Source organism: Lissotriton vulgaris, chromosome 9 (assembly GCF_964263255.1).
Source record: "Lissotriton vulgaris chromosome 9, aLisVul1.2, whole genome shotgun sequence".
In the NCBI taxonomy this organism is placed as follows: Eukaryota; Metazoa; Chordata; class Amphibia; order Caudata; family Salamandridae; genus Lissotriton; species Lissotriton vulgaris.
Genome location: NC_141697.1, coordinates 836,419,317 through 836,433,567, shown reverse-complemented (window position 1 = coordinate 836,433,567; position 14,251 = coordinate 836,419,317). Strand labels below are relative to the sequence as shown.

The window sequence follows — 14,251 nt, the reverse complement described above, 5'->3', positions numbered from 1 at the left end:
GGAGGAAAGGCAAGCAGTCAAGACTTACTCTGGGGCGGTAATAGGGCATTAGAAGTTCAGATTCTATATACGAGTGTAAATAAGACCCATCAACATCATGGTTCCTTTAGAGCTTAAATGTCAAAGAGGAGTACGACTTTAGTTCACAGCTAGGTAAATAGAGCAGTTAATGTGGGGTCTACAGAGATCCAAAAATAGGAGGAGCCCCAGCAAAATTTCTACCGAAAAATCCCCAACACCTAAACAAAGAGTTTATCCCAAGACAGTTGTTGTTGCAGTCAGAGATGACTGGGGAACCGGCAACGTGAGGCAAGTTAGGATGAGATTTAAATCAATGGAGCCTGGTTCCTATGTTTCCAGTGGGGAAGCTGTAATAATTGACCTGCGCTCATTATAGAGTACAAGGGTACATTAAACTTCAAGGACCCATATCGAACAGTCTTCCTGTTACTACCACTGAGGGCACTCGGGAGAGCTGGGGCACACACTTTGGTTACTGGCTTAACCAGTTACCAATGGGAACTGCAATTAGGGCTAGGATCTGAACTAGCACTTCAAAACTCTACCGTTAAGGAATAACTTGTACCTTGAACTGCTCCCTAGGAATACCCGTTAAACAGAAAATATACATATAATTTACCCGAACTCTTTCCTACAGAAGCTATGAGAAGCCCATGGGGAAAAGAGGAATGGGAAGAGAGAGAGAGAGAGAGAGAGAATAGCCAGTTACCTTGACCTTTATTTTTGTTTCTTGATTCCACATTCCGGAATTACAACAACTTTATTATTTCTGGCTGGCTGTTGTAATATATATCTATATATAGTAGGTAGTTACAGTTAGGATTGGCTACCATAGGAAATTCCGAACATTCTATTGGGAATAACTTTGGCGCCGATTGAGGGATCTGCCTGTAATTTTCCTTAAAATGGTCTCGCTGCGCTCCGCTCCTTCCCTGAAAGTTTCGCAGGGATTCGTGAAGTGGGGGCTCAGAAAAAAGGAGGGTCCCAAAACGTGTTTTCTCCATGTTAATTTCCATATGACGGTCTGACAAGTCTACAGCCCGAACCGCTGAACGGAATTACGCCAAACTTGGTAAAATTGTAGGGACTGGTACGCAGATGTGCCTTTGCTATGTTTGGTGAAAATTGCTCCAGTGGTTTTTATGAAAATTAACTTCAAAAACACATATATCTATAGGCGCTCTCCGAGCGTTCACAGGTGCGCGTACCGGGGAGCGCACACGGCGCGCTACGGGAGTGCGCGAGCGGAAAGCTGATTGGCTGTCGGTGTCTGTCAACATTTTAAACAGTCCGGAGAGTCCGCCATCTTGTGTCTCGATACTACCGAGACACAAGAGGTGAAAAAAGAAAGGGGGATATAATTAAAAGGGGGCAGAGTAGACACCCCCTGACCCCCTAGGTTTTCTGAGGGGGGCATAGAAGGACCTTGAAGGGCTAAAAAATGTTTTTTTTTTATTTTAAATTTTCGCGGGGTAAGCGCTGGTGGCGCTCCCCGGTACGCTCTCCGGTACGCGCACCCTAAGTGCACCACGGGGAAAAACAGTGTAAAAAAATAGAGCAAAAAAATAATGTTGAGTGTTTAGAGGAAAGTGATGCATTGCTGGAGTGTGTCACAAAAGTGACGCAACTCCAGCAATGCATCCTTTCACATGGGGCCAGTCCCATGTGAAAGGGCCTGCGTTAGTCTTACGGCTGCTGTTAAGCAGGCGCAAGATTTGGACGCAACAGCGTCATAAAAGTGACGCAGTGATATCTTTTAGATTTCACTGCGTCACCTCTACAACCCTTTCTTGCGTCAATACACCCCTTTTGCATACATTACAGCTGACGTAGGTATAATGTGGCGCAGGGGTTTACAAAGTGATGCATCTATCTAGATGCGTCACGTTGTAAATATGACTCAACAAGGTGCATTTTATACAGCACAGGTGCGTCACAAAGTGACGCACTGGTGGCGTAAAAGTGACGCATGGCCTCATAAATGAGGCCTTCAGTGTTCTACTCATGCGTCATATTTAATTTATGACGCATTATGTCGCAAGTACTTACAGATACGTCAGTATTTCAGACGTATCTGTAAGCGCAAAAGTGATGCATTGTTGGAGTGTGTCACAAAAGTGACGCAACTCCAGCAATGCATCCTTTCACATGGGGCCAGGCCCATGTGAAAGGGCCTGCATCAGTCTTACGCTTGTTGTGATACAGGCGCAAGATTTTGACACAACGGCGTCCTAAAAGTGACGCAGTGAAATCTCATAGATTTCACTGTGTCACCTCTACGACCCTTTCTTGCGTCAATACACCCCTTTTGCATACATTACAGCTGACGTAGGTATAATGTGGCGCAGGGGTTTACAAAGTGACGCATCTACCTAGATGCGTCACTTTGTAAATATGACTGAATAAGGTGCATTTTTTACAGCACTGGTGAGTCACAAAAAGTGACCACCGGTGGCGTCAAAGTGAAGCATGGCCTCATAAATGAGGCCTTCAGTCTTCTACTCATGCGTCATATTTAATTTATGACGCATTATGTTGCAAGTACTTACAGATACGTCAGTATTTCAGACGTATCTGTAAGCGCAAAAGTGATGCATTGCTAGAGTGTGTCACAAAAATGATGCAACTCCAGCAATGCATCTTTTCTTACCCTTCCACACCCCCGTTCCTTTTCTACATTTTCTTTGAATATCCACATTCCCCATGTTCACTCTCTTTCTCCTCACTCTCCTTCCCCACACTCACCTTCTTTGAGTCCCCCTACTTCACTTCCTTTCTCCTCTCATCCCTTTCTGTGCTTTCTTACTCATTTTCCTCTCCTTTATCAATGCACTCCACTTCACTTACTCTTTTTCATTTTTTTAAGAACAGCTCTTTGAATTTTTTTTTCTTCTTTTTTTAGAACAAAAACTGGGAACGGCAGCGATGGTTCTCCAATGCTCGAACCATGAGCAGAACACTTTGTTCCCCATAGCAAAGTAGCTGATCACAGTCTCTGCATTTAAGGACGCCTTTGTTAAAAGCAGGCTGAATATTCGGAACCAGCTCTTGCGATCGCCCCCTCACCGATGTTGTTGGTCCTCCGGTTGATGTAGAAGCCCCATCACTGGGAACCTCAAGTGCCAGAGCCCTGACACTTTCCCGGGCAAAATTATGGGGGTCCTCCCCTCCACATGGCGAATCATTGTGGAGTTCCCAAAAGAATATTTCTTAGTGGGGGTCACCCCGTGACAGGACAGTGTGACAAATCCTGCACTCCACTTTTGGCGCATTTACTTTCTTCTGATCATCAGGAATTGAAAAAAACTTCCAAATAAAGTGTTCTTTTACTTTCGGCTGAGGAACATTTTCATCAAGGAATTCATTGGAGTCATCTTCACTGCTGGATGGTCTGGCAGCCATGATAATCCAAGATATCCAACAAAGAACCGACAGCAAAAAGGCAGGTCTTGCAGTCACAAAAGTGAAAGAAGAAGTGAAGGAAATGGGTGGGGATTTCATTCTTTGTAAAAAAAAAAAACTGTTAGCAACCAATGAAAAGAGTTATTTTAAGGTCACATGACTTGACGCGCTTACGCTGCGCGCACCGAAGCGCTTCCGGGGGCGCATACGCGGCGCGAACGTAGGCGCTTCCGGGGGCACTTACGCGGTGCGCCTAAGTGACGTTTCGATAGTTTCACGGAAATGCAAAATCATTTTCATTTCGTAAATCAAAAATACTGCTTTTATAAGTATGGTACTAAATGTCTTGCGTTATTATTTACTGTTCATACATATTTTTTTACACGAACGCAGAAATAGCGCTCTGGGTGTGCTCTCCGGAGAGCTTACCGGTGCGCGCACCCAGAGCGCCCCAGGAAAAAATGATTAAAAAAAAAAACATTTAAAAAATATTATAAAAAAAATAATAAATAATACTTACACAAAACAGCAAATAAAAAAATAAAAAAATCGTAGGTTACAAACTCGATATAGAAAGGAATTAGCTTTTAAAAAACCTTTGAAATTCACTGAAAAAAACAGGTTTCACAATCGTTATAGTTAGGAATTAGCATTTAAAAAACCTTTGAAATTCACTGAAAAAACCATAGGTTTAACACCAGTTATAGTTAGCTGGACATTTTACTCATACAAAACCATTGAAATTCCCACGTTCTAGTTAGACTCACTATAACTCGCGCGCCCGCAATCCACTGCTGATGATGTCACATATTACATCATTCATGACATGGTCAGTGATATCACTGATGACATCTCAAATGACATCACTGATGACATCACTGATGACAACATCCAGTGTCTGTGTGTTTCTGTAAAGTTTAAATATGTTTTACATATTGAAGAATGAGTGGATGTATAAGTGTCTGGATGAAGGATTTAGTAGGTGTGTGACTGACTGTATGAGTGAGTGATTAAATGTGTCTTACTAAATGCATGGGTTAGTGACTAAACTGTCTGAATGTGTGCATCAGTAGGTCTGTTGTTGTGTAAGCTGCTGCATGTGTTGATCAGTAGCTATATGGGTGGCTATATGGGTTATTGATTGGTTGCCCAAGTATTTGTATGTGAGGCTGAGTGTGTGTGTGGGTGGCTGGGAGGTGTGTGAGTCTGTGCATAGATGTGTGAGCAGTTGATTCACTTGGTGTATGGGTTCAAGAGTGCATGTGGAAACAGCTGTATGGGCGGTTGACTATGTGCATGGGTGTGTTGGTGACTGAAAGGATGTCTCAGTGCTACATGTCCAAGTAAGTACATATGTAAAACACAGTGCATGTGAGAGTTGTCATATATAAATGACTATACATGAGAGCCTGTGTTTGCGTAAGTGACTGTATGGTTCAATGTGTACTTGTTTCAGTGATTGTAAAAGAGAGTAAGTATGTGTTACTATATATTTGAATAAGTAAGGTTTGATGTGTATAACTTTGTAGTTGAGGAACTGGGAGTGTGATCGATTCTCTGCATAACTGACTAGGTGTTTGAGTAAGTCTGTGAATGAGTGTCAGTGTGTAAGTGTCTGTATAGGTATATGGCTGGATATGATAGTGTTCTATTGATGAGTGTCCGTATGTATGAGTGATTGTATGGGTGAATGAGTGCATCTGTGTGTAGACCTAGCAATCAGTCAGTGCGTATGTAGTTACTGGTATCGGTGAGTCAATAATTTCAGGAATGGTAGTTTATATTTAACACTGGGTGTATCAAAGGTTAGATTAGAGTGTGAGGAGGTGCATCGTATTATCACATGAATGATGTCATCAGTGATGTCATTTGAGATGTCATCAGTGAGGTCATCAGTGATGTCATTTGAGATGTCATCAGTGATGTCACTGACCATGTCATGAATGATGTAATATGTGACATCATCAGCAGTGGATTGCGGGCGCGCAAGTTATAGTGAATCCAACTAACTATAAAGTGGGAATTTCAATGGTTTTGTATGAATAAAATGTCCAGCTAACTATAACTGGTGTTAAACCTATGTTTTTTTCAGTGAATTTCAAAGGTTTTTTAAATGCTAATTCCTAACTATAACGATTGTGAAACCTCTGTTTTTTTCAGTGAATATATATATATATATATATATGTATATATATATATATATATATATATATATATATATATATATATATCCTAACAACTTCTGTCTCTCCAGTGCGGCATACAGAAATCACGGACCACCAAGCAGCTTCAAGTACACAGGCAAGTTTATTATCTCTTCCTTGTTTCGATTGGCATGAGGCGTTTCGGGTAGAAACTACCCTTGATCATATATATATATATATATATATATATCTCTAAAAGAAAGACTATGAGTGATTACACACCTTACATTATAGAAAGTATCAGCTATTCCTCCTCTGAAATAACAGAAAAAAACATGCTAATCAGGATAAGGGAAATATGGACATATTATTACATCTTTGTACTTGGTAGAAAAGTTCATAAACTTCATATATCACAATACTACCTTCCATTTGGAATATCATTTTAAAATATTTTGCTTCTTATTACTTTAAAAGGGACCATGATAATAAACTGAGGATAATAATCCTTGTACAGTCACAAGACACAGATATATTTTCTTTATAGTAGATCACTCCATTAGGCATACCAGCGTAAAGCAGCTAAATATAAATATCACAAAGATTTCTATTCCATGAAATTATTCAGCCAAATATAGTTTAAAGTACTTAAAGTACAAATAATGTATCTTTAACTTCACATTACCACTAACAATATAAGGTTAGCTTTAGAAGTCAGAGTCAACACAAAATAAAGACCAACTCCAGAATCCAGCTTTGCAAATAATCTGTTGAGAAATAACACTTCTCAGGCAGCAGTGAACAAGGAGTTGGCAGTGAAAGTTCAGATGTGTGATATTCCTTTAATTAAACAGCTTCAGAAAAACAAAACCCCTTCCTCTATAATAATAATCTTTATTTGGCGGTAGTCACATCCATAAAAGGCGCAACATTAAACAAGAAAAAGAGAACATCAAATTCATTTGTTAGCACCATATCACTTAAGTGTGCAAAATCTGCAGATTAACTGTGTAAACATCAGTCATAACCCTCGATTGGGTACGAATACCAATAGAGGTGAACAAGAGCGTACAGTAATCCAAGCCATAAAAGAGAACAGTTAAAAACAACATAAAATGTATTTGTGCAAGCATGTCCCAAAGACTGTGCAAAATCGCAAATACCCTTATGTTATTCAGTCACATCTGGAATATCCGGAGTTTAGTGCATCGTTCGGCAGAAGCTGTAAATACAGTAAAGCTACACGGGTATTCTTAAATCTCAATTCTTTAAAAAGAACTTTAAGAAACAATCACCTAGGGTACGTGAAATATTAACAAAGGAAAGAAAAATGTAGGGTATCCTGTGGAGACCTATTGTGGCAGCCACAGGGACCTCTGTCTTCTATGTGTGAGACAAAACCTGCACAGACTTCACCAAGACATGCCCTCTTACTATAGGTTTCCTCAGCTCATTTTTCTCCTTTGAAACTATGGCATGTTTAAAAAAAACAATTCTTTGACAATATTCTTATCCTGTGGTTTCACTGTGGCATATCTCATAAAAATGTCTGCTCTGCCCAGAGACCTGAGGGTTTTTTTGGCATATCTGAACCATGGGATTTTTAATGCATGGTCAAATGAGAGGCAGTCCTGAATTCCTAGTCGGTTAAAATGGCCTCCTGACTAGACCAGTTCTTCATCCAACATAACAAAGGTTTAACCAGATCCATTATATGCTTCATTTCTTATTCTTCAAGGAGTACGAGGGGGTACCCTAGGGTACTTTCAAAATACGTCTAAGATATTTATTTTGTGCGGGCTGTACTTTGTTGGCCGCTGAAAAACCCCATATCTCACTTCCATATAAAACCTTAGAGATACAGAAGGAGTTGTACAACTTTAAAATTACACCAAGTGACCATGCGCTTAGTCTGTGGGCATAATTTGTGATTGCTTCCCTTGATATTTTCAAGTCTAGTATCTTCCCCTCCTTCAAATGTTTAAAATTAAGTTTCTCGTCATTAAGATGTCCAGAAAAAGCCAGGGCCCTCGTTAAACTAGGAGTGCCTACTTCGTAAGTGTTATATCTGGAGGCCTGCTTACCGAATTCCATGATGGTCAAATTCCGTGACAGGTCCATCACGTTCATGATGGCCACAAACCCATCAAGTAAAACCTGAAATCCACTTGGGGTTTGTGCTAACAATACTGTGTTGTCCGCGAAAAAGATGGGGACCGGTCTCCTGCCTAACCTGGGGGTATCAGCCTGTAAAGCGATCAGGGATGATTCTAGACCGTTGATATATACTGTTCATAAAAAATTAACTAGTATCCTTGTCTGACCCTTCTAAAACATTTAAAAAGATCAGTGATATTCCCATCCCAAGTGCATCTGACTGCAGCAATGGTATTAAAGATCTGGTCATTAAGACATTTATGATCGCTGGATCAACCCCAGGGCCACCAAGCAGAGACCACAATTTACTGCGGATCACTCGTTCAACTGCCACAGTGAGATCCATAAAATCCAAGAAGAGAGCTACTTCTTTGGCTAGCATGTATTTTGAGATAAAAAGATAGAGGTTTTGACACTGATCGGTTATTGACCTTCCTATGTGGAACTCATATTGCACCTCCGAGATAATTGGATTAGTGTCCGCCCAAGCAGAAAGCCTATTTAATAAGTCTGAGGCCAAGGAATTCAACAGTAGCATCAATAAGAGAAATGGGGCGATAACCATGAGGGTTATCCCTGTTCCCTTTGTTGAAGATCGGGACGATGGTGGCAGTAGACCACGAGGGGGACATACTGTTGTGACTGCGATGTTTAGTCCCATGGTTAAAACGGGCCCAGACCTCTATATTGCCGCAAAAAAGGTCTGCAGGGATCCCATCGGTTCCAGGAACCTTATTCCCCAACAAACCCTCAATGCCCAACCTAACCTCGTCAAGAGTAAAGGTAATGGATCCAGCGCTAGAGGGGAACTTGGATCCTCAATGGATTGCTTGATAGGTCCATGATTATAGACTCCTTCAAAGTGAGCCTTCCATTGCTCTGGGGTGATGTTATGACCTAGGCCTGGTTTTTCCGGTTCTGAAAAACAGGGGCTGTTCATAACACTCTCAAAAAGAGTACAATCCTTTTATTCGCATGCCTCTATTAACTCCTCCCATGCTTGTTTTTGTAGCAAGCGCTTTGGGGCCTTGATGGCACCCTTATAATTACTGTGACGGGTTGCCACCCAAGTTCTGTCACGTGGGGTCTGTTTCAAGGCCATCTTAAGTTGGCGCAAAGCCTGGGAGCGCTCGCTATCAAACCATCTTGGGGAATCAGCATGAAGGATGGCTACCAGGACTGGTAATAAACTGGTGACTGATTGCGCAACTGCAATGAATGTATGTATATTTTCTACTCCAGATGGTAGAAATTCTAAACACTTTTGAATCTCCAGTTGTTCTAATCTAAAAAGAGCATGGGTAAAAACTGTGGTGTCCAACTGTGACCACCTCAGGAGCCTCCCTTGATCAGTTGCGGACAAAGGGCCCGCATTCATCCTACGAGGCACAGCCTGGTTTCCTGGCGCTTCAAGCACCAAATTCAGAGGATTGTGATCACTAAAAGCACTGTGTTGGATATTAAAGGAGGATATAAACTGCTTTGAAGGAAAATAAACAAATACAAAATCAATAATAGTTGCGGATGCCCTACCTTTATAGGTCGGCGGCAGAAGGAAATGAAGGCGATTCGCCTCTAGATCCAGGGTATATAGTAAATCATGAGTGTTTGGGAGGGCATTCAGTTCCTGTCCTTTTGGGGAGTGGTCCATATGCAAGCCATCACTAATTGTACACGTCAACCAATCTCGCATATTCAGTGCTAGGTCTGGGCATAGATGGCAATTAAAATCTCCCAGTAAAATTAGATGTGCCTGAGGAAGACCTTCACTCTGCATCCACTCAAGGTGACCACTTAACTCTGCAAGGCTTGAGGACCCATGAGATTTTTGTTTTGCATCATAAAAATTAATTAAAGTAATACAAAGCGATTTACCTGCCGCTAATATCAGTCATTGTGCTCCACTGTTATCTCAATTCAAGTGCTTCACCAATCCACAGATCCATAAAGATAATTAGGCCACCCCTTGCTCTTCTTGTTCTTGCACCCTCTGCCGACAGATAAAGGTTGTTTAAACCTCAAGAAAGCAGTTATTTTCAGTCTCCCATGTCTCCTGAAGACAAATGATATTAAAGGATCTAATAAAATGGAGCCACCAGTCATCCACAAACTTTGCAGCTAGACCTGCCATATTCCAGGAAACAATTTTAAGATTTTCACCACTGCCTTGGGTGTGGTTTCAAATGGTGCGATGAAGCCCTACTTTGTGGTGCTAGTCCCCGTGCTACTTGTACAACTAAAATGATGGTCTACATTAACACCAGACTTTGTCTCCCTAATTGCTGATCTCTGTGACAGTGATTCCACAGGCATAACAGTGGCTATACTGTTCACCTCACACTCTTGCAGTCAGTCTGGATCGTTAAGGTTCCTCAGGGGAACATGGAGATTATGCGTTGTCTGTGTTCCTCCGAGGGAAGAAGAGACTCCCCCCTCTGGAATGGGGATGATTGCAGGTTATGATGTTTTGAGAGGGCCTATAAACAAAGCCCAAAGGTAGTTTTGTGATACCTGACTCCAGATAAAGGGACTGGGAGGTCTGTTGCAAGATGTTTCTAGCTAGTTCTGGGAATCTAAATGTGACTATCACATTATCGTCCTCAAATGTTTTCCTAGACCAACGTATCCAAGAGACCCTCCTGGCCATCAATATTTTCCTATGGTCTTCCACTTTAAATCTGGCATATTTGCTTAGCCAGTGTGTAACTTTGTTGTCAAGTCGCGTTCTTGGGCAGACAGGTGCAGCACCGGGCCTCCGGTACCAACGTACGGAAGGCCTTCTTGAGGAGGGGCACGGGCCTTGGTATGCAGGAGGGCAAAGCGAGACAGTTGGGTACATATCGACGTACGGACCGTCCGGGGCTATCAGTTGCGCTCAGTGCAGATTCCGGCGGGAGAAGATGAGAGGCGCACAACGCGCTCTGTAGCAGGCGAGGTGTCAGGAGAGCGGGCGGCCCGGCACTGATGCAGAGAGCGACTCAAGCTGGAGCGGGGCTCTCTGCGGCGGGGCGACCAGGCTCCGAGCTGTCACGACCTTAGGAGGGCGAAGGCACCCGAGTCGCAACTCCAGCGAGGGAAAAGAACTTGAGGGCCCAGCAGCAGAAGGGCACAGGCAGAATTGAACCCACTGGTCCTGGGGTTCAGTTCAGGGGGCAAGCTCGAGATCAAGCCCTAGGAGATAATTTCAGGCACAAGTCTTCAAAGTCCTTTCTGGTCTTTTCCTCTCCATTCTCAGCAAAGCACCACTGCAGGTTTCCTTCCCTCAGCTTCTCTTGGTCCTTCTAGTCAGGCAGAGGTTTGTCGTGGTCAAAACAGGATCTGATTTGGTAGGAGCGGAGCTCCTCTTTTTATACACCATTTTTTTGTCTTTCCCGGCCAGGGTGGCCTTTACATAGTCCCTCTCAGCTCTTGAGTACTTTGTTTTGCGAAGTCTGGGTTTTCCTTTCAGTGAGCAGGGCAGGCCCCGCAGACGCTCCGCAGGAGGTGGAGTTAGCATTGTGACGACAAGTACAGTCCAGGAGTACTCTGTTGATGATCTTCCCCTCTCTTTCTTACAAGATGTAGGGCAGAGTCGTCAGCTGCTCCTCAGGGGGCGGAGCCGGCATTGAGGTGGCAGAGCACAGGCCTATTCAGAGTCAAGGGGCACTCCCCCACCCATCCTGGTGTAATCTTTCTATTCACCACCTGTCCTTCCCCAGCATTGTCACTCAGACAACCCAGACAGCAAATACACATAAGAGCAGAGGCGAGCCGAGATGGTTAGGCAAGCAAATGCTAACTTTCTAAAAGTAGCATTTGCAAACACAGGATATTAAAATCAACTTTACTAAAAGAAGTATTTTATTACTCTGAGTTCAGGCATACTAAACTTGACTTCCTACTATACCATGTTCCCTGAGTCTACTGGGATTATAGAGTGTAATATTCCAGCAGCCCATTCTGGCCTACAAGAACAGGTAGCCTTGCAATAGTGAAAAACGAGAATGGCTGTAATTCACTATTAGGACATGCCACGCACATCAGTGCTTGTCCTACCTTATGCTTACAATGTACCCTTCCCGTGGGCCTACCAAAGGGGTGACTGATATGAAGTAAAGGGAAGGGTTAGAGGCTGGTATTTACCCAGCCAGCATGACAGTACCAGTCTGCACGCAGGTTCTGCAATGGCAGACCTTAGACATATTTTACAAGGAAGCTTCTGTGGGTGGCGCAACCCGCGCTGCAGGCCCACGAGCCGTATCGATATTGGCACTCCTGGTGCACTTTACTGGGGACTGACAGTAAATCCAATAAGCCAATCATGGAAATCAATTACACGTATACCCTTTACATTGGGAGCACTTGCAATGCGGCACAGATTGGCCGTGGTGCAGTGCCCTGAGCAGCGAACACCAGCAAAACATCTGAGGCACATCAGCAAAAAGTGGAAGGGAGACTCACGCCAAGGTGCCAGGTCTAACAATTCTGTTAAACAAGACACCTACTACCTAATGCATTTTATCGGTTAGGTTATGCATAACTAATACAGGAGACAAACTGACAATTATATGCAACACAGCTACACAGACCTACACAGGACATTGGCAGGCAACCTTGGTACGTTACAAAATAAAGGAACATCCTGAGAGAACACAAAATTACATTTTATCCTTGTAACAGACACCACAGTTGAGGCTTCATTTTCAATGATTTTTCTGAAACGGATGAGCACACAAGCACATAAAGAAAGAAGGAGAAAGGTTCACTCACACTTACGTACACATGCACTATTATTCTGCAAATATGAATAGCTGCCATGGAAGCTGATTGCATCATGGTCATGCTAACTGAACTACATTTAAATTAGATATTATTTTCTAACATGCAATATTCCTCATACAATTCGCCCCCTGTGATGTCTTTATCAAAACAGTTATCACACTATCAACCTCTGTAGTTTGTCCCTCTCATTCCTCGGTGACTAATCTGTTTTCCCTCCAAATTTCTCCTTTGCTCTGTGCTAAGACCTGTGTGTTAAAACAGTGCACCCACAGCCACAATTTTGTGTTCAAAAGCCAGTGAGGCCAGCCCCCCTGCCTCCCCCTCCCCAGCAACAGGGATATTCTACATCAGAGGGTGCTTCTGTGAGCTGTTTAAACTGTATTTACTGGGGCCTGTACACTTCGTTTTTTGACCAGTAGGGGGAGTAAAGTTTTATTCAAACAGTATTGTTAGATTTCAAGTTTGTGAAGCCTTTACCTGCAGAAGTCCAAAGTGTGGATTGTGCCTGACTTTCTCCTAGCAGATTCTGAACAGGAGAAGCAGCTTCAAACTCCCTGGCCAGCAAACCTTGTCTGAGGTTGCTGGGACCTTATATGGCCTGCTAGTGGTTGGTACATGTGTACACTGATTGGTGGTTGTATCTGGTGTTTCTATTGGGTTAGGGTTAATGTCCTCAGTGGTTGGCTATTTGAGGGTTCTGATTGGTTTCTGGGTCTGTGATTCAATCATTGTAGGTTTGGGACTAGGTCTAGGGTTAGAATTTCTATTGGAAGTAGGGACTAGGGTTACCTGTACCATTGGCTGCTTGGATTTGGGTTGGGACTACTGGTGGAGCTAAGGCCTTTATTGGACGTAGAGATAAGGGTTTTTTAACTGATTGGGTGCTTGGACTAGGGCTAAGATTGGCAGTAAGGTCCTGGTCTCCTATTGGTTCTAGATTTTAGGGCTAGTGTTGTGATTGGATAGTGTTAGGACTAGGGTTCCCATTGGCTGAAGGGGGTCACCTGATTACTAGGGCTATAAAAAAGGCCAGGCTTAGTGTGTCTCAGCCTGGGCGTCGAGGCTAAGGGCGGAGTGGACAAGGATAGTTCCCTGTTTGAGCCTGTTCGAGACTGGTCTGGACTAGGACCAGAAATGCTGCCCTTTTTCTCATTTAGCAATACCCAAAACTCCTTTTTACTCATCCAAAATCCTCCCCCTATTGCTAAGACCGAAAAAATAATAATAATAATAATAATGATAATCTTTCACTCTTTTATCCCTCCACTATCCTTTTCAATCGAATACCTGAATAACATATCCACTACTCAAATTACTTCATATTTTTTTTACTATACTATTTTTCAACAGTCATCCTTTATGGGTTCCGGAGTGCCGTGCTACTCGCCAGAAAAGCGATTCAACACCCATTAGGGGTAACAAGTGCTATATGAATGCAAATCTTTCTTCCCCTTTTATCCCTCCGCTATCCTTCTCATTCCAAGTAACTGACTAATATCCACCACTGAATTTACTTCATATTTCACCATATTAATTCACCACTAATCCTTTGTAGGCTTCCTGAATAGCGTGTGTCAACAAGCGCTACATAAATACAAACCTTTGTCCTCCTCCTCCTCAGACTGTATTCTTGATTGGTATCTTCCATTGTCTGTATTAGATGGCTTGTTATCTGGTTTTTGAGATACATTTTACTGTAACTAATGCACCAATAGCTTGGTTTTTACATCCCACGTAACTTTGTGCACCTCCAAACAGATGTTTTG

At 42.8% G+C, this 14,251-nt stretch overlaps 1 protein-coding gene across 1 annotated transcript in view; it reads right to left on the bottom strand.

The window, feature by feature from the left end:
• The window catches only part of SCYL1 (SCY1 like pseudokinase 1), a 1,168,528-nt gene that overhangs the window by 470,444 nt on the left and 683,833 nt on the right, over positions 1-14,251 (bottom strand). The window lies entirely within an intron of this gene.